Genomic DNA, 24,905 nt, shown 5'->3' on the forward strand with positions numbered 1-24,905 from the left:
AAATATGTGCATTTCTTTTGAGATCTTACTAGTTGGTTTTGGCTAACTTTTAATAGGATGTTCTATTAAATAACTGCTTCTTGATTTTTTTTAGACAACTTGGAATAAATTTTGTGATCAGAAAACAGTTCACTCAATATTTCATTGACATGAGGATGGAAGGGGGGAACAATCTATCCTTTTCAGAGTTTATTTCTGTAGGTTTTCATTTGAAGGGGGAAAAAATCCACACTGTGGCAAAAATAACGTGCAGAATATCACCCTGAGTGGTATGCACTGCTAGGGGGTTACGTATATTCCCCCCAGGGTATTTTTAGACTGTTAAAATATTTAAAGAATAGCAAAATTATTTTACCTCCAAATTTAAGCCATTTAATACAGTTGTCAATTCCAGTAGCAAATGATGTTCTTTTGTTGCAAATAACAAGGACTGTTTTTTCTCTGTCTCATAGCACAAAAGCTAGCATTTTTCTATTTGTTTTCGTTGCTATTGGAAAAAGTTTCATTCTAAAACTAAAAATAGGAGAAATTCCAGCCATCTGTACCTTGTTTGCTTTTTCAGGTACCCAGGAATTAAAGACTTAAATATATGTCTTTCTAGAAAATTGGAGCTGGAGATGAGGAACAATTGTTTTTTCCATCTGTACCCCTTTGATTAAGGGGTAACCCACTTGGGGGTATGCATGGGGCATAAAAAGGGGATGTTTTGTGAAAGTGAAATAAAAATCTTCCTGATTGAGCTTAGCAACATTACACAGAGACATCACAGATCTAAGCAAACAGACTTTAGAAAATTGCAGCTTTGATAAACCCAAGTTAGGATGGTGATACTTTGTTTTTTTATGAGAATTGCATGTGCCACTTATCTTTAAATTGAGAGGCTAGCTGAAATAAATCTTTAGAACCAGAGGGGACAGAGTCTGCTGTCATCTTCTGAGAATCAGAAAATGGGATACTTTGTCTCAGATACAGAGCTTGGCAATGGGTCAGGGCATCCAGAATTGGGACAATCCTAGAAAAATCCGGGACTTATTAATGTTCTGCTGAGAAAAGGCTCGTTATGATCAGCACGATATGATTACACTTGATTTAAAGGCTGCTTATGACTTGTATTTCTGTTACCGCTAACAACTTGAGGCAGAGAGGATTTCTTCTTGTGATTGTTTTTGCTCGGAAGTTAGCAACTGGGTATTTTAAGTTGAATTGCGGCTACTCTTTTTAAAGCAATGTAATATGAAAGTACAGAGAAATGTATAGCTTTGTCACTTAGAGCTAATGGTTTTATGTACTTCTATTGTAGTGTGAGCATTATTGTAGAAACCTGTCTGTAGCTTTAAGTTAAGGAACTTGGGTAAATAACAGGAAGACACTGCTTTTGTTGGCTGTGTCTGGATACATTTCCAGTTTTAGGTATACCATGGTCTCCTAAATATGAAGGGGAAAAAAATAAAGATACAGTAACATATTACAAGTGACAGCTAAGTTGTTGCAGTGGTTCTTGAAGATTTTTCAAACTCTGTCCTTTGAGGTTCCAGTCATCTGTGTGTTGTCTATGTATAAGGAAACAAAGAGGGCCAGGGGCACTGTAGAGCTTGTCATTTTGGCTGTCTTAATGAGCCGTCTGATGGACAAACAATGGCAAGATTTGAAATCTGCGATGAAATACTCCGACTAGACTGGCCATTATAAACCAAGCCAATGCATTCTGCTGTGTTGGGATTAGTTACTTGAGATACACACATGTACACATGAATGGTCTCAGTATAAATCCTAAAGCGGGAGATCAAAACAAGGCTATTAGCGAAGGCTTCCTAGGGAAAAGGGCAGTTTTAATTTCATGAATGAGAATTTTCATCATAATCATTATTTGGTGTCTAAAACATCCTAAACAAAACTTGAGGGCTCTTTTCTTTCACGTCTTGGCTAGGACTGGGTTGGTGGGGGTAAGGGTGTGTTGGGGGGGGGAGGTATAACAGGGGACATGCCCACTGCCAAACATTCCTGCGGCATGGGAGATCTGTGCTGCAAACAAATCGATTTAGTTTGGACACCGTAATACCTGAATTGAAATGATTAGGCAAGAACTTGGTCAAGTACTACTTTTAACAGAAAAATTTTAGCCCTCCTGAAGGAATCATACTTGGGGTAATCTGGTTTTTCTCTAGTGAGAGGGAAGCAAAAAAACAAGAACAAAAAACAAACAAAACCCTCTGGAGCAGCCACTGTGGCCTAGGCACTTTGCAATGTGCAGTTCTGTTTAATCCTCACAACAGCTGTGCAAAGGCATCAGCATCTCCATTTTACACCTGTGTAAGCCAGGTTCAGCAGTTTGCCGATATGTTCCCTAAACAGTCAATCAGCACACTGGGCTTGAAACCCAGGGTCTGCTCTGACACCAACCCCCTCCTGTTTCCCCCCTGCCACTGTCTAGGTGCTTTCTTGTGCCACAATGGCACCAGAAATTATTTTAAACAGACATTTAAATAGTCTCTGCAGTCTTAGTGAAGCAAAAACTGAGCAGTTGGGTTGGCAGTGGAGACTCAGGTAACTTTTTACAGACAAGTCTTCTTACCCCCGGTTCTGTTGGCTGGGGGTGACTCCAATCCTGCATTTTCAATGTCTGCCACAGGCTATGAACTGGAGGTGGGCACTCGGCTGGGCTGTGGCCACGGTGGGCCCCGGGCGTGTCGCCATTCCTTGCCATGATGCACATCCCAAATGAAGCGGGGTGTAGGGCTCTATGAGGGACACTTTCCTGTGAGGACAGAGACTGAGTCGGGGCTCTCTGGGGGGCATCCCCACCCCACAACAGTTAGGGACTGCACAGGTGGGGAGGAAGCCAAACCAAGATCCTGAATGGGTCAAGGCCAAGTTAAAGTGGTGGGGAAGAGGACCCGGGTGTGGCCAAAGCAGGGGGAGGGAGAAACGACACTATAGAAAGCAGAGCTTTGCCCCAAGGACCTTGCTTCAAAGTTGCAGGGCTGCAGAGCCCTGTCCCCTCTGGTTCTAAAGCCTTTGGCTTGTGTTGTTGCCCACTCTTTAGGTTTCCCTAACAAAAGGATCAGTCTTAGATAATTTTAAAAACTTCCCTCAAACAGTTTTTGGGTAAAAGATTTGTAAAAGAGTTCAGCCATGACTAGCCCTGAAACAAAGCACCCTACACATTCCCATTTCTGTTGATCCTTATATCAATTGGCTCAGAGACCTAAACTGTCTTGCCCAAAGCCATGCAGTTTGTATAGGTGGGACTCAAACTCGGGTCTTTTAATTAGAAACCCTTTGGCTCTCTCCTACATCTGGAAAATATGACGGTATATATGGGCACATGTAGAGTCTGAGATGTTATATGGATCAGGAAGGTTTGGAGCTGACAGTGGCATGACCTGCCTTGAACTTTGCATGATCATCAAGTGAACACCAAGGGCAGCTCTTCGCCGGCTGCACTGGAGTCCATCCCTGGAGAGGGGACCTAATACATCAATAGGTGGAAGAGGCAAGCTCCCGCTTCTTTTTCCAATCCCTCTCTGCTGGGGTATGCTGAGGGGTAATCCCTCCAACCATAAGTCAGAGGGCTGGTGCACAGCTTAGGAAGTCTGAAAAGAATGAATAGTTCTAGGTTCGATTTTTGTACAAAAATAATATGCTTTGTGCAAAAGCATCCCAAGTAATCCACATGCCTCTACTTCCCTGGGTTTTTGTCCTCAATAAGACATGCATATACTTTCTTTGAGTTCCTGCCTTATGGTTGGCATATAGACGCCACATATCTACTATGGCCAGTATAGGCTAAATCCCCCTCTCTGCAGAGTGCATAGAAAGTCCTTGGGTAGACGAAGGGGGTTACTTAACTTGTTTCCCTCCTTTAAAAAACCATCATTTTAAGCTTGGGAACTGACTTAAAAATTGCTTAATTTACACTTATCATTTTGGAGGTGAGGGGACTAAGTTGAATGATATGCCCAAGGTCTATGCAGCTAGTCATTATGAAGGATAGAGCTCTGTTCTCTTGACTCCCAGTCCAGTGCTCTTTCCTCTGTATCATGATAAATGCTAATCCTAAGGGGGTGAGAGTACAAACTATTACCTCTAGTTTACAGATAGAAAAACTGAGGACATATTTCATGTTAGGGACAAATGGCCACTTGAAGTATAAAAATTACTAAATCCATGAAACTCATTTAACAGATCCTCAGGATTAATAATTCTCATTCCACCTGCTAGTTATAACTATGCAAAGTTCAGTGTTACAGTGAACACAGTGAGTGTTCAAAGAAAGGGAGGGGAAGATAGTCTCCACTGTCAATGAAGCCTGGCATCCAAACAGAGTATGCATTTATGGAATCCCTTTAAAAGATAAACCAGCATGTATCTGTATATCAGAATTGTTGCAGCCAAGTCCCACACCAGAAATTAACAGTAGTCCTATTGGACCAAGACTATTAAAACCCCCATGCTTGCAATTGATACCGCCTCAAAAGAAGACCCAGCAAAAATACACTGACATGCAAAAGCAATTGGGAGAAGTCCATGGTTCTGACAATATTTCTATAAAGTTAGTAGGAATGTGTGAACTCACAAGCATGGCACCCTCTGCCAAGTTCAGTGCTAGGACCTTTACATAGGTTTTCTTATTTAATGTTCATGACTTCTGATGTCAGGATTCTAAGTACAATTTTCCAGATAAGGCAGTTGAAACTCTTTTGTATTTAAGGAACTTGCTGAAGGGGGTGGGGGTAACACCACAATGTGGTGTTCATTTATCCAGCGTATGTTTACTGTACTTAAATGATGTGCCTGGCACTGTGCTGGGTGCTGGTGATATAAAGTTAAATAAGACATGGTCCTTGTCTTGAAGAAGCTCATAGCCTCATGATATTCATTTCCAGTTAATGTGGGAACTTCTGTTCACCAGAGCTAGCTTAATAGCAAATAAGATATTTACAAGCATATCCTAAAAGATTTACCCTGGAACTCACATCTTGAAGCCTGGAAAGAGTTAGAGGAGAAGTCCTAGAATAAGAAAATAGAGGCTTCAGGTTTATAATGAGGGGGGAGATTTGAATATTGGCATTCAGGCAAAAGCAAGCAAGAGAGAATAATCAGGCCCCATTTAAGAGGACCAGCAGAGCCTGGGTTTCAGCTCTTGGCTGAAAGAGTTCCATACAGAGCAATAGTATGAATAATGAAAGTGGTGATATGGGATGCTGAGAGATGGATAACCTTAAACATCTGAAAAAGGGGTTCAGATTTAGTGAACAGAAATTCGGGCACCAATACAAAATCTGCTGGTGCAGGCTCCTGGCTGTTGAATATCATTAGATTGTGGATACCTGTGGCAAAAAGTGCCAGAGAGAAAGGAAAGATTCTTGTCCATGTATTATTGACCCTGGCTGAGGGAGTCCAGAGACTAGAAGGTCAGTATTTTGATATCCTTGACTTAATCAAAAGTGAGCTGATGTGGCCCTGGCCTGGGCAACAGCTGCAGAGATAGAGCCCAACCCAAAACAGGTTGGAAGCAAATGGGCTAGGGTTGGTGGTTTAATGGGAGAAGTAAAGGAGGCAAGGAAACAAAAGGGTGGTGGAATCCCTAGAAATAGCAGAAATTAGGAATTAGCTACCCATTTAGGTAGAAATATCACGAGCTTGTTTTTCAATGAGGTTTGGATAGATACTCTAAATATGCCCATCCCCCCGGGGGGGGGGGATTTCTAACATTTCTAAGGAGAAATGTTAACTATGTCTCCCAAACTACAAATCAGAGAGGACAGATGGAAGGTGACCAGAGACTTTAGAAGAGAACCCAAAGCAAACTGGATCACCCAGGTCTAAGATGTTCTGTGCTAAGGCAGCACAGAAGTAAAAAATGCTTAGGCCTGCAAACAGTCCCGTCAGACGGGTGAGCAAGAGGTCACGGATATCCTCCAAAAGCACTGTGGGTGGAAGAGGAAGCTGGGAAACAAGATTGGGCTGTCGGCACCCTGGGGGTCTCCTGACCTGTAAGCTCATGTGCTAAATGAATGCCAGGCTGAGCCAGTCTAAAGCTGGGGCTTTCACAGCTGTCTGCCTCTGTCAGCCTGGGAAATAGCCAGGTTGGGGCAGGAGGGAGGAGCATGAACTCTGGAGTCAGACAGATGCATTTTAATCCTTCTGTAGACAGCAACCAACTGAGGCCATTTCAAGGAGATTTAATCTCTTATTTCTTCACCTTTAGAAGGGAATCATTTCTACTTATCTTACAAGGTATTTCTGTTTTCTTTTAAAGACTAAATTGGGATAAAACACCTATAAAATATTGGGGGAGACGCTGAGTAAATACCCCCTTCTCTGGAACAGTGGATTGTTTAGCTATGTTACTTAGAGTCTTGGGGCTCTTCAGAAATTCCCCAGATCAGTTTTGAAGGTGAGGGTCGGTTCTGGCGAGGGAGACAGAAGCTGGTAGAAGGAGGAACATCAGCTACCCACACTCCTCTCTTTTTTTTTTTTTTTTTTAATAAACATGTATTTTTATCCCCAGGGGTACAGGTCTGTGAATCTCCAGGTTTACACACTTCACAGCACTCACCAAAGCACATACCCTCCGCAATGTCCATAACCCCACCACACTCCACTCTTATTACAGCACTGGGGTCCCAAGAAAATTTTATTTCAAAAGGAAAGGGGAGCAGAGACAAAACTACTGGCACTAGTATAGTAGCAAGGTTTCAGGATGCAAGGACCTTTGAGAAGGTCAGACTTCTCACCAGGACTAGATTAGATATGATATGCAAGAGATTTATAGGGGAAAATAATGGGAAGGATAAAAGAGGAGGGAGCAGAAACAGGTCGGGAAACAGTCAGAACCCAGTGCTAGTCTGACACCTGTGAAAGGAGAGAGGGAAGGAAGAATTGTATGGAGAGGGCTTGAGACCACACCGTAGTCCTGAGCAAGAGTTTTGGCCAGAAATGGAGAGTCCTGAAACAAGGATTTCCTGTTAGAAGAGTCTTGTCCTGCATGGGAAGGGCTAGCACTAGCACCCCCACTATATCTAGTCACCAGTTAGGAGCTACCCAGAGAAGTGGGCCTTTCTGTGAACTTAGTAGGGAACCACACTCCCAACAGCAGGTTGCTGATCAAGCAGGGACCCTGATGTGGGGGCTCAATCCCAGCACACTGGGATCATGTCCTGAGCCGAAAGCAGACCCTTAACTGACTGAGCCACCCAGGCGCCCCTATATTGCCCATTTTTAACTAAAGATACTAAGGCAGTTCAACAGGAAAAGGAAAGTCTTTTCAACAAATAGCACTAGATCAACTGGATATCTATGAGGGGAGAGCCCGTCAACCCTTACCTCAACCATAGAGAAAAAATAACTCAGCATGGATCAGGGACCTAAAAGAAAGATATAAAACTATTAAACTTCTGTAAGAAAGCAAGAGAAAAATCTCTGTGACCATGGAGCAGCAAAGTCTTCTTAGAACACACACACAAAAGCATGAACCATTAGTAAAAGAAAAGCTTGACAATTGGACTTCATCAAAAATTTAAAATTTTTGATCTATAATAGACATTAGGAAAATAAAGCAAACCACAAACTAGGAGAAAATATCTGAAACACAAATCAGACAAAGAACTTGAATCCAGAATGCAGTTTATAAAAATCTCTTAAAATTCAGTAAGACACACCAATTTTTGTTTGTTGTTTTTTAGAGAGGGAGGTGTGGGAAGAGCTAGAAAGAGGGGTAGAGAAAGAATCCTAAGCAGACTCGACTTGGGGCTTGATCCCACAAGCCTGAGATCCTGAGCTGAGCTGAAATCAAAGAGTCAGGACACTCAACCAACTGAGCCACCCAGACGCCCCAAGACAAACCGATTTTTAAAAAACAGGGAAAGTACTTGACCAGACACTTCACAAAAGAAGATACATGAATGGCTAGGAAACTACTAAAAAAATGTTCAAAATCATCAGAAAATCAGGCACCTGCAAATTAAGACCCCAAACAGATACCTCTAGAATGGCTACAATTAAAAGCCTGGCACGCGCCAAGCAGTTGGTGAGAATGTGGGGCAACTGGAACTCTCATATACTACTGGTGGGAAAGTGGGGGTATGTAGATCATTTGGAAGTTTCTTCAAAAGTTAAACCTGTATCTACCGTACAATGCTCTTGTATACTAGCATTCCCTGTAGCCTTATAGGACATGGCGCAGACTGGGAAACAACCCAGGTATCCATTAACAAATGAAGGGATAAACCGTCGTTTGACTATGCAATAGAACCCAACTCAGCAGCATTAGGGGACACACCGCTGATGAGCACAGCCGCGTGAATGGCTCTCAAAATCAGTGTACTGGGTGAAAGAAGCCAGAGAGAAAAGAGCACGGGTTGTAGGATTACCCTGCCATAAAAATCTAGAAAATGCAAGCTAATCAATAGTGACAGGAAGCAGATCCACAGCTGTGTGGAGGACAGGGCACATGAAGGGATGGATTACCAAAGGGGGAAGAAAATGTTATCTTGGTTCTGGGGATGATTTCGCAATTGTGTACGTGTATGTTAAAACATATCAGACTGTACACTTTAAGTATTTGAGGATTATTGTATGTCAATTATGCCTCAGTAAAGTGGTTTTAAAGGGTTGGAGGGAGACAGGGTCTGATGTAATGGATGCAGGACCCCCTGTACACTAAAACAGTTTGAACGGTGTTCTAGAAGAAACCTAGGGAGCACTGAGTCTTCTACTTTGCTTTCCTCTTTGTCTGTTTTAATATGGACCTTCCCCTCAGGCTGGGTGGGGGGAGTGGAGCCAGGCACAATGCCTGGTGCACACTGGGACCAGCCCTGGCATTCAAGCTCCCTTGAGCATGAGGAGGAGGAGCAGCAAGGCCAGCTGCTTGGGCAGCCCATCAGCCAAGACAGTCACATAGGGCTCAGAATTCAGGAGGGGCACCCATGAGCAGGTTTAACGCTCTGCAGTCAGAGGAAGGAAGTTCTTAATCATTTTATCTTTGAATTTGTAAGCGAAGTCCAATGGGATAGGGGATGTATGGGGAACCTGGACCCTTAACTCATGCAGGGTCACCTCTTCTGTGGCTTCCCTGGGAATGGGGATAAGTTCTCCACTGCCTGATCTTTCTCCTCCCTGCCCAGCCAACACTGTTGCCCTCTGCCTGACAGTGCATGAGAAGAATGGGGGGACTGGGTGCACAGTCAGGGGACTGAGTCATAGGGTGGGGGGCCTCCGGGCAACTGGGAGGGTCTGTATTTGCCCATCGAGTATCCCTGTGCCCCAAGTAGCACAACATTATGAAAGACACCATGACAGGTGGAAAGAAAGACTGTAAAAGAAAGAAAAAGTCCTTTTGCCTGCTTTCTGAACCAGAAAGGGGCTCTGCATTTTTATTTTGCACTGGGCCTTGCAAATTCTGTGGTCAGTCCCAGCTACAGAGCAGCCTGTGTGGGAACAGTGCTCTCCTTCCCCGCCCTGCCTGCCCAGGGGCTCCAGCCATGGATTCCCGCAAGGAGAGGAGCTGGACTGATTTCACTCCAGAAAGCATCCAGTGCCCATCAAGGGAAAGGTTTGGCTCCATTCACCCTGACCAGGAGGGACAGAGACTGAAGCCCATGATGGAGAGTCTGGAATGTAGGTTAGACTTGCTCTCCAGAGTAGGAAGTATATCAGGGTAGAAGCAAGGCAAGTCCTGCTCTCATTAGATTCTTCTGGTTACAGTCCTCCCTGTTCTTTGATTTCCTCTCTAGTGTGGAATAAGGGTGAAAGTCCCAATTTGTTGTTTTGAAGAAAGTAACCATGACAACAGCCAAGTCCACAGAGAGAGTAGTAAAATACATCAGGCTCTCTTTCAATACCTTGCCTTTCCTTCCAGAATGAATACTCCTAGTCAGACAATGACCCAGCCGCAACAAAAGACCAGACCTTAGAGAAATTTCGCGCGCCTAGCCCATCATCGATTAGTGGCCGGACCTCTTTGATTTGCCAGTTGTTTGCCTCCAGCTTTTTCCACATGGTCCAGGTCATGCTTATTTTAAAGGTCAAGAGCAGATAAGAGCTCTTTTTAGGAAACATGCCCTATAAACCTGTTAAAACTCATGGATTTAGAAGTAAAAATAAACTTGGAAGGTTCCATTAAATGGGTCAAGGCATGCTAGAAATTTTGGACTAATCCTTGACTCCACGGGTTAGAGAAGGAACTGGCAGAAGTTTATCCACCTCCACCTGTGTGAGGAGGGAGGTGCTTTTCCTTCTGCCTGTCAGGGAAGGGCCTCGAACCCAGCCTTTCCCAGAGGCAGGATGAAGCAGTATAATCTGCAAGGGTACTGGCGGGGAAGAGAGGCGGACTGGGTCTTTACCGAGGTCACGGATTAGCTGGGAGACCTTGGGTACATAGTTTAACCTCTCAGGATATGCCAACACTCGCCGCTCTGTCGGCAAATATGCAAGCGCCCCTTAGTGAGAGGAAAGCATTGCGCACATAATGTGACATGTGAGAGCATTATCCAGAGTCATCTCTGCCCTTCTGAGCCTGGCAGGAGAGAGTTGGATCTGGCAGGTTTTTGTCCAGGAAGAAAGCGAAGTCTTCCTCAGCTGAGTCTGGGCTGCACATTGGGCCAGATTTACAGAGTGAACAGAGGCTTAGTGCACCTTGGCACAAAGGAAACCGACTCTTTCTTAGTGTTGGGGGAAACTAAGATTTGCTTTGTCTCTGAGGCTATAACTAGGTTTATCAAGCCCGGTCATAGTCACTGACCTTGGCCTGGTGGCCATCAGGGTACGTGAAGCTCAGAGAGCTACAAAGGTCGGGCAGGTAATGATGAGGGTATAATAATTAGGGGGGAAAGGAGGGTGCCTGCCCCATTGAAAGGACCAACAGGCTGTGGCCACAGAGGAATGTGAGTCCAGTGTGTCAGATCTCCTGGGTTTTTCCTTAACAGAGGCCTGAAACCTGAATTTTAAAGTTTGAGATATTCAAAATTTTAAATTATGGCAGCAAAAGCAAATTTAAAGCACAACGTAAGACAAGATGAGTAGGTAAGCAGGGTGAGCGGGTTACAGATGGGAACTTCAGTTAAGGCAGGGAAATGTGACAGAAGATGGTCCTGTGCCCTAATTCCTGCAGAGAGCCTCCTCCTCCAGGCTGTCCGGCTCCCGCATCAGCTTCTCCTTTTCCATCACTTCTACCTCCCCCAGGAGGAGATGTCATCTCTCTCTGGAAGGCAGAGGTGAGAAGCCTTGCTCCTTTAAGTTGTGCTTTTCCCCAAAGCTGTGAATGTGGCCAGTCCTTGCCTACCCCTACAGGGCCTGGATTTTGAAATTCAAAAACCAGGAAAATGTTTTTCCTTCTGTGTTCTGCTTCCCTGAAACAATGAAAAATCCTCCGCTGACTTAATAAGGAGAGGGCATAAAGAGTGATCCGGTAGCACTAGCTAGCCTGCCCCCCACCCCAGGGACTAGACCAGATGGAGGAACATCACATACACAATCTCAAGAGACCCAAATGGGGGTGGTGTGCTTGGGAAGTTAGGACTAGTTTGGTATAGCTGGGTAGAGTGTAGGGCACATGACACTGGAAAGGGAGAGGAAAATAGGGATTTAATGTAGAGAAAGTTGTTCATTGACTCAGGAGTGATTACTTAACGTTATTTTTATAGAGTTATTTTGTAAAGTTGGTGACTAATCCTTCATCCCATTGGGTATAATTTATCATCTGTGCACTCTGAAGTGACATAAATGGGTTTCCAAAACCACGATCTGGGGAACCATGCCCATTATAATGTGGGTGATCTTGACCTCTACTATGTATCCAGAGCTGCTACAGGTTGCACGGAGGGTATTAGGTAACACAAGACTTGACTGAGCGGTATGCCAGAGCTGTCACTAAACTTTGCTGTTCCTGGAACTGCTGTGTTTTCTGCCTGCCTCCAGCTGGAGGCTCCAGCTCCCATTCCCTGTTTCCCCAGGCTCCACCAACTCCTCTTCTTCCCCAGCAATCTTTCCAGCTCTGTCTCTGTACCATACTCGGGCTGACCCCTGAGAACCCTGTTTTCCCATCTGTCTGCTCAAGTAAAGGATGTGTGTGCACCATTAGGTTTCCAATGTCCCATGTTGGTGCCTTCCTGAGTGCTGCCTCTGGACAATTATTCCCTTTTTCTTTCTAAAGAGATGAAACCTGCTTGAGGTTTCACAGCATCTGTCTGTCTCCCCTAGTCACAGAAGCCTTTAGTCTCCTTCTACACATCTTTCCCTCAACCCCATCATCCAAAACAGCTAAGTGTCCTTGTGACTGATGGAAGCAAGAACACCCTGGTTGCTGTGTTACCTGACACTCATTCCTTCTGTGACAATCTCCCTCCTTCTCAGCCACCCCCTTGGGCACAGCTGGGATCTTAGCATCATTCCAATGTGTATCTCCCCTGAAATCTCATTCTCTTGCCACCTCTTCCAGCTCGTTCTCTCAGGTGCCTTCACTGTGAGATCTCCATGCCAGTGGTCCCTCCACCTTCTCTGTCCGTGACCCTCCTTCTGTCTTTTCGTCCTTTATATCTTCCTTAGAGGCAATAATTCTTCCCAGAGTGTCCTAAACAGATTACTGAGTGCATCATGCTCTTTCCAAAAGTCCTTGCCTGGCCAAGACCTGCAGAACAATCCATGCTTGTGCTAAGCAGACGAGCCTTACTGAAGAAAATGACCTGCCTGGACATTTTGTCATAAATCTCACTTCATTGAGTTCTCCAGGCTTGTTGGGCCCCTTGGCACTGGCCAGCAGTACTACTGCACTTTTCTAGAAGCTCTCAAGCCACATTCACAATCACAATTTCATTTCCTCTTCTCGGAGCTTCATGCTTCCAAACCCGTTTATTCCCAGAGAAGAGGCCTGACAGAAAACACTGGTCAGTTGTGTTTGTACCCGTCCTCTCCTCATACCTATATGACAACAGAGCACAGGTCTCCCCTCCAGCCAAAATCTCATCTCCTCCTGCTTAAAGAAAGCCCTGCTCCATCAGGATATTCGCTCCCTTTTCCCACCCAAATATTCAATCTCTGCCTCATACCTGGATTTCACTTAAACATATGCTAGAATCCTCCATTACAAACAAAGCCAAGCAAACAAAACTTCCCTTAACTGAACACATCCCTCAAATTCTCACCTAATCTCTCTCCCCTCCATCTAGAGCCAAGCTTTTTAATTTTTTTTTTAACAGTTATACACGGGCATTGTCTCCACTGTCTCCTCTTCCCCTTTCCAGTCTGGCTTCCTACCTCACCACTTGGCAGAAAGTGCTCTTGCTGAGGTCACTGTAGCTTCCTTGCTTTATCAATATAAACTTTGTCTTCATCTGACTTGACCTCCCTGCAACATTCGATACAGTTGACCATATCCGGCTCCTTGAAACACTCTCTCTTCTTGTCTTTGGTGATAAATGCTATTTCTTCCTTATACCTTCTGACTGGCGTTTCTTGGGATCTTTTGCCTATTCTTCCTCTCCCCAAATTCTGAATTTTTGAGTTCTTTGGGAGCTTCTCTCATTCATAGCACAGTGTTGCTAGGCAATTTCAGGTTCTCCCAAGGCCTCAAATACCATATCCAACCTGGTTTAATCTTTCCTGAATCCTCACCTTTTTCTATCCCAGAACTGCAGCTAAGTACTGAGTTGAGTGATTATCTGTATATTGTTTGTGGGCCTCCCTTACTAGAACTGTAAGCTCTCTGAGGGTGGGCAATGCCTTTTTTGCTTTTACCACTTCTGTGATCCACTGGGGCCAGCTCAGGGACTGAGCTTCCCTGCTAATGGCTACTCAATGGGCCCCTGCTCTGCCTGCCAAAGGAGAAAGCATACCTCTGCCTTCTTGAGATGGTCGAACAGTTAGGACTTGTCACCGTAGTCTGTTTTCCAGATTCGGCCTACAGCTATCTTTTCTTTACTAAAGAACAGGGAGTCCAGATGTGTTCTTTTGCCAAGAGTGGGGGAATCTTGTATTAATAAAAGTAAACCTAGCACTGAGGAGTGGGGGAGGTCTTCAAGCTTTTAAACCAAGGAGTGACATAGTGAGTGCTGCATTTTGAAAACCTGTCAGCAGGAAGGAGAAAGAATTGGTGGAAGGAGAGAAGGGGGCAGGGGCATTTGTGTGACTCTCTTCCGAAGGAGGGCTGGCAAGAGCCTTAGCTCACAGGCGGCATTGAGAAGAGAGAGGCAGGGGAGAGGCAAGACTTGCAGAGATAAAAGGGCAATTGAATATGGGGGTGGGATGGTGGGCAGGAAGAGATTGCCCGGAATCAGAAGACTTCAGTACTTTGCCCATCACCCACTTCAGCAAGCCTTCACAGCCATGATGTTCTCTCTCCCTGGAAAGACCTGCCCCACGCTTCCCTCTTTGGAATCCTATTGCTCCCTGGTGAGCTCTCTGAAGCCCTCCTTGGTTACCCCAGGGAGAAGGACTCCTTCTCATTACCACATATATAACACAAGTGCTCTTATAGTTGACTCTATCAAGGCATTTGTGCCATCTGTGATGAACTGGCTAGTTCAAACTGGAACACTTGCCCCCCCCAAAAAAAATTAATAAGAGAAGCATATTTACTATTGTTATTTCCTTATAATTAACTAAGGATATCTCTTTTCTTATATCAAAGTTCTGAAGGGATATGTTAATAATGCTAATTACTCATTTCAAGATTTATACAAAGGTCTTGGCTGATCCTGGCTGCCTGCTTCTTACTTTTGTTTCAGAGTCAACAAGCTCTTAACTCTAGAATAGCCTAAGAGGCCATCTCCGAGCTTCTTCTTCTTCTTCTTTTTTAATTCATTTATTTGACAGCAGGCAGAGAGGCAGGCAGAGAGAGGACGAAGCAGGCTCCCTGCTGAGTAGAAAGCCTGATTCAGGGCTCCCATCCCGGGACCCTGGGAACATGACCTGAGCCGAAGGCAGGGCTTTAACCCACTGAGCCACCCAGGTGCCCCTATCTCTGAGCTTCTAAATGATGCTTGTATCCTGAAAACTCCTGGTAACTGCTCTCCAGCTCAGCTGGTTCAGATCAACCTCTTTGTGAGCTTTGTGTGTGTGTGCTTTGGCAATGTAGCAAAGGGGTCAGACGTTTTTAGTTACACTGGATGCATATTATCACATGGTTTAACTCATGTATGCTCTGGGTTGACTTAAACAGACTTCCTCATAGTTAATGCTTCTCCTAAAATTTCTGAACATTCACCAAGGCTTCGGCAGTCCTTTAGGACCAATGCCTTCCATGAAAATGCTCAGAATATACCCGAGTTAGTGTCCTATACCATTGCCAAGAGCACTTTGACATCTAGTTTCCACAGAGTCCTAATGATCCCACAACACCAGAAAGACTTCTTCCTTGTGAGATAGTTCCTGACTTCCATCCTCTTCTGTGATCAGAGTCAATCCTTTGCTATTCCACTGTCATAATTTGCATACTCCTTTCCTGTGGAGTTTATCACAGAAAGCCTTGTGATTTTTATTTGTATTCATGCCTTTCTCTCTAGCTGTATCAAAACCTCCTTAACAGCACAGACGGTATCCTTTTAGTCCTCCCTACCTGCCTGGCTTAATACCATGCCTTGCACTTAGTTGGAGTTCAGAGTTCTAGAAAAGTCAATGAGTCATAAGCATAATTTGGGTCATTTTTTTTTCTGCAAAATGCATCACCTATCTTTGCCCACATTGAAAATCCTCAGCCTCTTCTCAGCCCACTCCTACTGGCTTCCTATAGTTTCTCCCCATCTGTCTGGCATTTCCCTCTACCTCTAGAGAGCTTTCCAATCTGCTCCCTCTTTTGACTCATTTTTAAACGTATTAATAGGGCTAGTTCCAGAGTTTAGCATTCTTCCATTTGAGAACTGTTCTACCACTGCTGGTTTCTCCAGCCCTAAGAACAATGCCACCCACCCTGCCTCCTTACCCATGGCAACTCTACAAGAAAGCCGTATGAAGTTTCCCTTGGCAAAAGAGCTGGTCATCTTAGAACCAAAAGAAGCTAGGTGCAGTGCCCAATTCACCCCTAAAAATCTCCCTTGAAACTGAAGAACACAATGTGGTCTCTCTCTGGGTAATTTCCTTATACCATCTTTTCTTGCACATAGCCAAAATGTTTCCAGCTATCTCCAGTTATTCCTAAACTTAAGCATTTGCCAGAATCTGATCCTGTGCAACGCATTCACCATTATTTTTCATGCAATTTCTTTTCTTTTTCTTTCTTTCTTTCTTTCTTTCTTTCTTTCTTCCTTTCTTTCTTTTTCTTTCTTTCTTCCTTCATTGCTTCCTTCCTCCTTCCTTCCTTCCTTCCTTTCTTGCTTTGACTACTTGATAATTTGACAGATGTTACAGGGGATAGCAATGCTAAGCCCTAACTCTGCCTAGCATAATTCTCTGGGTGCTTGTACTAGAGATTCACAATCTCCTCTAGTGATTACATCATCCTCTGGATGGTGAGAGGGCAGGAATCATTAGCTCCATTTTACAGATGTACAATCTGGGGCTAGGAGAGAGCTTTTGTGATTTTCCTAAACTGCCACAGCTTGTAAATCATGGTAGGGGCTGGAGATGGAAGTTAGTTAAACTCAAAGCATCCTAAGACTTTCCCACTTTCTCAAGCTTTTGTCAAATTTGTCGTGAGCAGCATTTGCTGTGGCCCACTTTGGTTCCTTGGACATTCAGTCATCTACTTAAGATGGATGACGCCCTGCCTTAGTTTTTTCGATTTGAATTCTTCTAATTGGATAAATCAGACTTTCATTTTAAAGAGAAAACCACTCTTATAGTCCTCTTTGTTTTTTGTAAATATTTGCAACAATTTCAACAGAGCCTACCTTAGAATTCCAGGCCGCCAATACATAGATAGGTACTGAGCACTTCTTTCTTAGCCCTTCTGCTAGATACAGAGGGCGGTGGGAAAGAAGTGCAGGGGCAGGAGGAACTGGAATCCAGTCCAAGGTCCACTGAAAGGGAGCCTTTTCCAAAGTTTTCCTCCCAGATGTGGAATTTTCTAGATCATACAAGTGTGCTGTAGAGACTGACAGGGGCATTGCTGGGAAGTGACTGGAGAGAGAGGCATGATAGTTTACAATCTAACCTGGAAGTCAAGCCACATGCTTAAAAGCACCTGGGTTACACTGGCATAAAGGCATGTTAGAAATGTCACAAGAAGTGATGAGAAGCTCACAAGTGCTGACCCTGGTCGTGGGCAATAAAGGAAGACACGTGGGAGAGGGGACTGGGGAGATCAGGAAAGCTTTGTGGAGAAGAAGCAGTGATTTGGAAAGCACACAATCCTAGCTATAAGGACAAACTTAGTTCCATCCTCTGGCAGGGCTCTAGAGTCCTACTTAGTGCCTGCTCAAGGAGCTTCTGGTCCTTTGGAAGTAGGTAGCTCATGTAACATTAGCTACCAGTACAGAGCAGAGGAGAGAGAAGAAAGCAAGAAACAGTAGAGAGGATCAAAGTATGCTTCTGAGCTGCACTGCCAGGATCTGAGTCTGGTTCTACCGCTCAGTAGCTCGGTGACCTTGGACAGCTGTTGCTAGTTTCTGGACTTCAGTATTAGTGCCTAACTCCTAGAGTTCATATAAGGATTAAGTGAGAATATTACCTACAAGGCGCTCTGCACAGTGCCTGGTGCACAGTAAGTGCTCAATAAGTGTTAGCTATTATTATTTTTACGTTTACTGATATATATATATATGTGTAGGCACAAAATGTCTGTTGTGATCCACAAGTAGGATTGAGAGTTATAGTCTAAAAGATACCACAAAAGGGAAAGAGGGTTTGATCCTCATGTTGCTGCTGTTTTTGTATGGTTTAGCACTTTGGCATAGTATTTGGAAGAAAATATTGCAATGAGAAGGGTGCTGTTTGAGACTGACCTCAGTGCCCTGGGCTCAGGCACTGGAGCACAGTGTCCAAGAAGCTAGGGCCTGTTTGGAATTCCTTCCACTCTGGCATGGAGGCAAAGCTCCTATTGGTCACCAACCCAAGAGCCAACATTCCTTTGAGTTCTGCACCCTTCCCAGAGGTGTTTGTGGTTCAGACCCTGGAGGTCATGGGAGACCAGCTCTACTGGCAAGGGAAATTTCCAGAGCGGCTCTCCTCACCCTCACAGAATTACTACCTGCTCTGCCCTTCTCTAGACTGAAGGCCACACAGAAGCTTGCTATTCCATCCAGCCCCAAGTTCTATGCTTTGTGAAATCTAAACTCTTAGGCAAGCTACTTCATCTCTCTAAGCCACATATGCAAATGGATATGAGAGTAAAATCTTTATGGGACTTATTGTGAGGCTTGGATGTAGCAAGGTAAAGTTTGGTGTTCAATAAAATGTAACCATTATAATTACTGATAGCTGCAGTCACTGTAGTGTGATGCTGCAGGCAGAAGGAAGGGGGTGACTGCTTCTGGAAGCACACTGAAGAATCACATATAATTAAGGTGATTATAAAATTTATTACTAAACTGGAACATTTTTGAGAGTAAAGGGAATACTATTAATGGTGCAGGGACAATAGGCATCATTGGGAGTGTTTTGGGCAAACCAGTCCAAGAGTCTCTCTCTACTGATATATAACCCTCACTCTACCCTCACCTCCAATGCCAAGCTGTCTGACTATACATCTTTTCTCAAAACATAGCTCTTAGTTGAATATTTTTCTTCTTCTTAACATCATTGTCTTTTGACAGGTATTTATTTTACCATTAAGGCTGGCTATCACTTATTGGGGAATGAATATGTATTAGCCATTGTACTAGGTGCTTTAAGTAAACGAACTCTAAAATCCTCACCAACCACTCTAGAAGGTAGGTGCTACTTCCATTACAAGGCTATGGAATCTGAGGCTCAGAGAGGTTAAGTAACTTGCCCAACCAAGGTTACCCGTTTATTAAATGGTATATTGGGGATTTACCACATAGGTCAAAGCCAGGCCTTTACTGGATCAGAATTTTTAGAGGTGAGCCCAGAATGATATATGCAGGGCTGTCATGCCCACTCCTCACCTGCTGGACTTATGGGTAAATATCCAAAGTAAATATCTTCCTCTCCTATAAATGCCAAATTTCCAAATTCTCAGGTTCGAGAACTGGGCTAAATAACCAGTGGCTTCTGTCTTGATTTTCACAGAAATGGGAGCTTCATAAATATAGGTTCTGTGTAGTTTTTGTAAGACCTAAAGATTGTACAGCTAAGCTGGCAGCAGATTTTATCTTTTTTTTTTTTTTTTTCCATTTTAAGATCCCTAGAGTGGGGGCAGCGGACAGAGGGCATTATCTCTAGGCTCCGTGCTTTTTTTTGATAAGCTGTACAGAAACATTTCTTTCAGGAATGCCTACTTTGCATTCTGCCACAGTGATATAGGTATACTGCCTTACCCATTAAGTATCTCTTGGTGGAAAGATATTAACTCTGAATGTCTGGTTCTATATGAGCAAAATTAGGGCTCCCATAAATCGAGGGAATAATACTCAGGATTTGGCTGAACTATTTGGGCCACTTCATTCTTTTTGGGGCAATAATTTTCAGGATGGTTCCCATCATGTGAGGAAAGGACTGCTTCTTATAGCACTGGCAGGAGTGTGGAAAGAGCTCTTTGGCAAACACCTTACTCATCCATCATTACAGAGCCTGTCACCTTCAGATGCTTTCCAGACGTACTCTCTGCCTACGTCATATCCAAGCAAAGGGGAGTTTTCCTCTGTACCCCTTGGCTGATTTCTTAGGACCCTTATTAGCAGCTCCCATGTAGAACTTGGAATCAATAGCAGGCAAGCCACAACTTTTGTCTCAGCTAAACATGGGGTTAAAGGCTTCCAAACTTTTCCTGAGGAGTGGAAACACCGGAAAGCCTCCCTCCCCATTCACTTGTGAGCAAAACAAACTGAAAATGAAATTTCTTCTCAAAATATTCTGTTGAGTAAAGATTCCTCTGAGTTACTTTAACTGGGTTTTTATGGGAGACAGGGATCCCTCATTGTGCCCAGGTCAATAGTGACTTTAATGAGAAATGGTGGCAATCAATTCAGGCGAGTGCACCTGCACATGGGGCCGTCCCCCATTTTACTCCCCCAATGAGTCAGGAAACCATGTAAGAACTTACAGCCCAGCTGTTCCAGAGACCCTCCACACAAATAAGATCTGCCTCCAATTACTGGAATAGTGTCTGCATAATTTGGAAAGAAGTTTTCCTACTTTTGGTAAGAGCATTTTCTTCTTAACCACCAGAGCCTTTATACACACTGTTCCCTCTCTCTGGAATAAGTCACCCCTTTGCCATTCCTTCTCCTGGAAAATACTATCTTTCAGATTGAATTTGAGTAGGCACCTGACCTCATCTGGGGAATCTGGAAGGGGTTTTCTGTTACATACTCCTATAGGACCATGCATGCTCTCTCTGATAAACCTTGTCTCAATGTTATGCTTACCAGTTCAAGGCCTGCCTTCACTACTAGGTCATGAGCTCTAGGGACAGGGCCTGTCAACCATGTTCCTCAGGTGGGACAGGGCCTGTCAACCATGTTCCTCAGGTGCCCATCACCTGATGTAGTACCTAGAACAGAAGGCCCTTGCTGAAGGAGTAGACACCTTGAGAGAACATGTCTGGTTCGCTGGTTGTGGCATTTCAGAGCTTTGCAGGGATCCCTGGAATGCTTACCTGAGGGTTTATCTCTTTCAAGGGATTCTCTCTCTCGTTCATTTTTGCTTTGCTTCTGAACTCCCAAGAGAGAAGAAGTATCAGGCAAAATCCTGCTTGCCATTTGTACTCTATCACAGTGTATGTAGATATTTCATCTAAGTTATCTCAAGGCAAAGAAGACTCTATTATCTCCATTTTACTGGGAAGGAAACTGAAGGCTCAGATGCGTTTAGTAACTTGCCTCAAGTCACACAGTATGGGGCTGTAAAGTAAATTATTCCCCATTATGACAACATAGAATGTCATAAAAACTGTAACAATGCTGATTGTCTCACTTTCAAGTTCCAACTGGTCACAGATCATTCAGGGCCTTGTGCAAACTGTTTCTAACACTTATGAAGGATTCACCCACTCCATTTTTCCAAGTTTACCCTGCATTAGAGAAATGTTGATCATTTTATTAGCATTCTCATGCCTGGCCAAAATCTCCCATGTTCACTATTCCACCACCCACTCTGGGAGAAGCCATTTTTATATGTGTGCATTTCTGCTTGTTTCTTCTCCCTCCAGCTGGGTCACAGACCTCCATATCTGACCTATATTTGCTCTCCTGGGTCTCCTGAGTACATCACTGTTTGTTCTTTATCCCCTGCTGCCTCCTCTGTTTACCATATCCAACTCTGGACCCTCTGTGGATGAAGTCTAGAGCACCTCGGAAATCAACAACGCTGCCTTATTGCCACAGGGTCAGGCCTCAGAGCCACAGGACTAATGAGTAACTATTACATCAGACATTATAGGACCAAGCAGATGACACTCCTATGCAGCCTACTCATTTCAATGATAGAAGCCAACACATCCCCAGAGTCACTTCTTTGGAATTGCTTTCAGAAGCCTGTGACACTTATAATCTCCTGAGTAAACTGGTTCAAGACAGTAGGTGAAGTATACATTACAGCCTTTCTTTGTCACCCCAAATCTCTGGAATGGATAGAAAAAGATATTTTTAAAAGCTACAACTGAACTCTAAAACAAGAAGGGAGCTCTCCTTGGGCCAGGAATTCTGAAAATACAAAACCGGACAGGATTGACCTGGTAGAGGAAACAAATCAACATACACAAGGAAGAGTATCCCTACAAAGGAAATACAAAACTGAATGGGACTCCCTATGTGGAGAAAGTAGATTCATGAGAGTAGGAGGAAACTAGGGGCAACAAGCAGGTTGAGGAATGGGCTTCAGGAGTTCCTGAATATGTCTTTCCCCCTTATCAAGCAGTAGCTGATGTAGGGACTCTTCCCAAAGGAGCTATTGGCACAGAGGGCTGGAGCGGGAGGTGCAGGGTACACCCGAGCCCAGAAGCCTAACTCTAAGATATTCTGACTAGTGGCACGTTTCACCTCTTTCTCACTCTTCCTGTAAACAGATTGGAATACAAACTGCACCAGAACGTCCTGTCTCTGCTCTTCCTCCCCAAAAAGGTGGACAAACAGAAGCAGCCAGATGCCTTACGGGGAATTTCAGCCACAAAAATGAGCATGTAATTAAGACTCACCAAAATCTGATGAATGCCAACACCATAGGAAGTCACAAACTGTAAACAGAAGAGTTTGCACCTGAGGAAACAAGACTTACTGGTCAATGAAAACAGGGCCCTATATAATACACTGAATTAATAACCACCTCAGAGATATCAGCAGATACTGCCATCCATAAAGAAATTAATATAAAATGGACATTAATAGTTTGATTTTTGAAATGGAAATCTGAATGGATAGACTGAAAGCCAAATAACAGTTGAAGACCTGGGGGTTCCAATCATGGAATGATCTCAGAATGCAGCACAAAGAGGTAAAAGAGATGGAAAATATAAAAAGAGCAGGTAAGAAACATGAAGAATGGATCCATAAGGCTCAATATTTGTCTAGCTGGTATTCTAGGAAGCAAAAATACTGAGAACAGAGGAGAGACAACCACCAAAGAAATATTAGCCAAGAATTTGCCAGAACTGAGTTGGGATTGCCTGAATTCTCCTACACATATATCAAGGGGCCAATTCTTCCTTCACCAATGAGAGACTTGATTTGGGAAGCCGTAAAAGGTCATTTGAAGCCATGCTGGTGGAACAAATGGATGATCAAATACAGTGCTTGTTGACAATGAGCCGTAAGTGAAATTAGATGTGAATTTAAAACATTTTTGCAAGGCTCACAAATTGGTTCTGAGGATGCCTGCACCCACACAGGCAGTTTAGCTAGTTGAATTTCCTGTGTCTTCGAACCTTCCCCTAGTTTCCTAGCACAGGAGTACATGAACAAGCTAGAAGCCAGGGGGTCAGCTAAGAGAATCCTGCCTCTCCTGTACCCTCCCTCATCATCCCTACCCCTGCTTAGAGCTCCGCCAGTAGATAGTAATGCTTCTCAATATGGATCCGGCTTCTTCAGTCTCGTTATCCCCAACCACCCTACTCATTCCTGCCTCCAAGCTCTTACTAAACCCTGTCTTCTTCCCATTAAAACTCCAACCACATTTCAAGGCCCAGAACAAGTTTCACAATTCATGCAAAGCCTTCTTTGGCCACTTCTCTGTGTTAATATCTCTTTGTACTTGTCAACCATGTCATGCTTATTAGTTCTCTTCTCCTACTAGACCACAGGCTCCCAGAGAGCTGAGAGAGTGCCAAACATTTCTTTTGTGCCCTCCAAAAAACTGCTCCAGGCACCTGTTAAAATGAAAATATCCCTAGGAGGGAGAACAAGTTGAAAGATTAGCCCCTGGAGACCAATTATTTTGGTGAGATGATTTCTTATGACTGGGGAGAAGAAAGTGGGTGGATATAAAATGTGGGCAAATGACTCAGAAAAGGAAGTCTGGGTGAGGAAGGGCACTGGAGGCAAACATCAATTATTCTGCAACTCTGCAATTCTGTTCAGGCCACCTCAGCCTCTCTCACATGATCCCCAATTGCTCCATGACAAAAGGGTCATAGAATTATTGACCTTCAGACCACTCACCAATGAGGCTTACGGTGCAGGGAGGTGTAGTGATTTGCCCCAAAGCACAGACATCTTTGGTGACCCCCAGGACACCACTTCAGTCCAGAGACTGCTGCTTCTAGCTATTTCTAGGACTGTCCCTTATAGTCTATGTTTTTGCTGGACACTGGAGACTAATAACATCATTTATTGAACTCTTCCCATGTGGTAGAGACACTAATAAGGTCTCTCTCTTTATAGTTACCACATCAAGAAACTCTATTTCTCCTTTTTTTCTGATGAAGAAACTGAGGCAGAGCTGTAGCAGTGAACATAATCAGTGATGGGCATCCATCTGAACACAGGAAAACTAATGGCATGGGGAGGGATGCAGGAACAGCTTTGAGTTTCCCCTATCAATTCTTTTCTCATTCTCTTAAGCTGCAATGCCTTTCCTTCAATTTGATATTTTGAAAATAATGCTCTTCCTTCAAAGCCTGCTCACTAAACCATAGCCAACCTTCCCATGATAATCTGTTTCTCTTATCTTCCTAAGGATGCCTGTGGTTAAACTTGTAATTTGACTTACAAGAATGGTAATACAGGTGGCTCTGTATTGTCCAAATTAACTCCTTGAGGGCACGGACCTCATTTTGTTCATTGCTATATTTCTAGAGCCTAGTGCATAAGATGTTGTAGATATGAAACTTGGGGAGTGAGCACAATAGTCTACCTGCATGTGTGTTTTCCCATGAGATAGGACCTTCCATGGCAGAAGTCCACAGAACTTCTGAGCCTTGATACCTACCAAGGGTTACTTGGACAGTGTCAATGAGAGACAGTGTCAGTGAGAGGTAGGCCACAGCTGGGATTTCAGTGTTATCAGACATTCTCCTGTTAATTTTTTCTCACTAGTTCCACTGGCTGCTTCATCTACCACCTTATCATTAAGGTTTCACCTGTGGATTTAGGGTCCAGGAGAAATGTAAAATTCCCAAAGGAAATTCCACTCACTTACAATCTGAAAATCACACTCTACTGGTCAGTGAAGGTGGTTTTGATGTGGAAAGGGTCTCTGGGATATTGGGAAACTGAGGTGGAAAGTGGAAAAAGGAACTGGCCCCAGAGGTTGTTAATTTGAAGTTGGTGAATGGGCCTCAGGGGGTCCAGAACTCAGAACTGTATTCAAAAACACTGCATATTGATTCCTGAGTGTGTTTCCCAGACTGAAGTTCTGTAAGTTCTTTCATTTGGTTCTCATAATGGGCCTGGGGATTTAAGGAGAATGAGAAGAGC

At 43.9% G+C, this 24,905-nt stretch overlaps 1 protein-coding gene across 5 annotated transcripts in view; it reads left to right on the forward strand.

Annotated features, from left to right (window-relative positions):
- The window catches only part of CYP19A1 (cytochrome P450 family 19 subfamily A member 1), a 106,360-nt gene that overhangs the window by 36,742 nt on the left and 44,713 nt on the right, over nt 1–24,905 (forward strand). Inside the window, exon 1 of one of the 5 annotated variants that reach the window (XM_082734792.1) lies at nt 20,889–22,800. The exons of 3 other annotated variants lie outside the window; for them this stretch is intronic. The gene's annotated coding sequence lies outside the window, so the exon portion shown is untranslated. Of the gene's footprint in view, nt 1–20,888; nt 22,801–24,905 lie in introns of those variants that run through there. One more of the 5 variants, XM_082734794.1, reaches the window with a different exon arrangement.

Source organism: Mustela nivalis (assembly GCF_964662115.1).
Source record: "Mustela nivalis genome assembly, chromosome: 6".
Lineage (NCBI taxonomy): Eukaryota > Metazoa > Chordata > Mammalia > Carnivora > Mustelidae > Mustela > Mustela nivalis.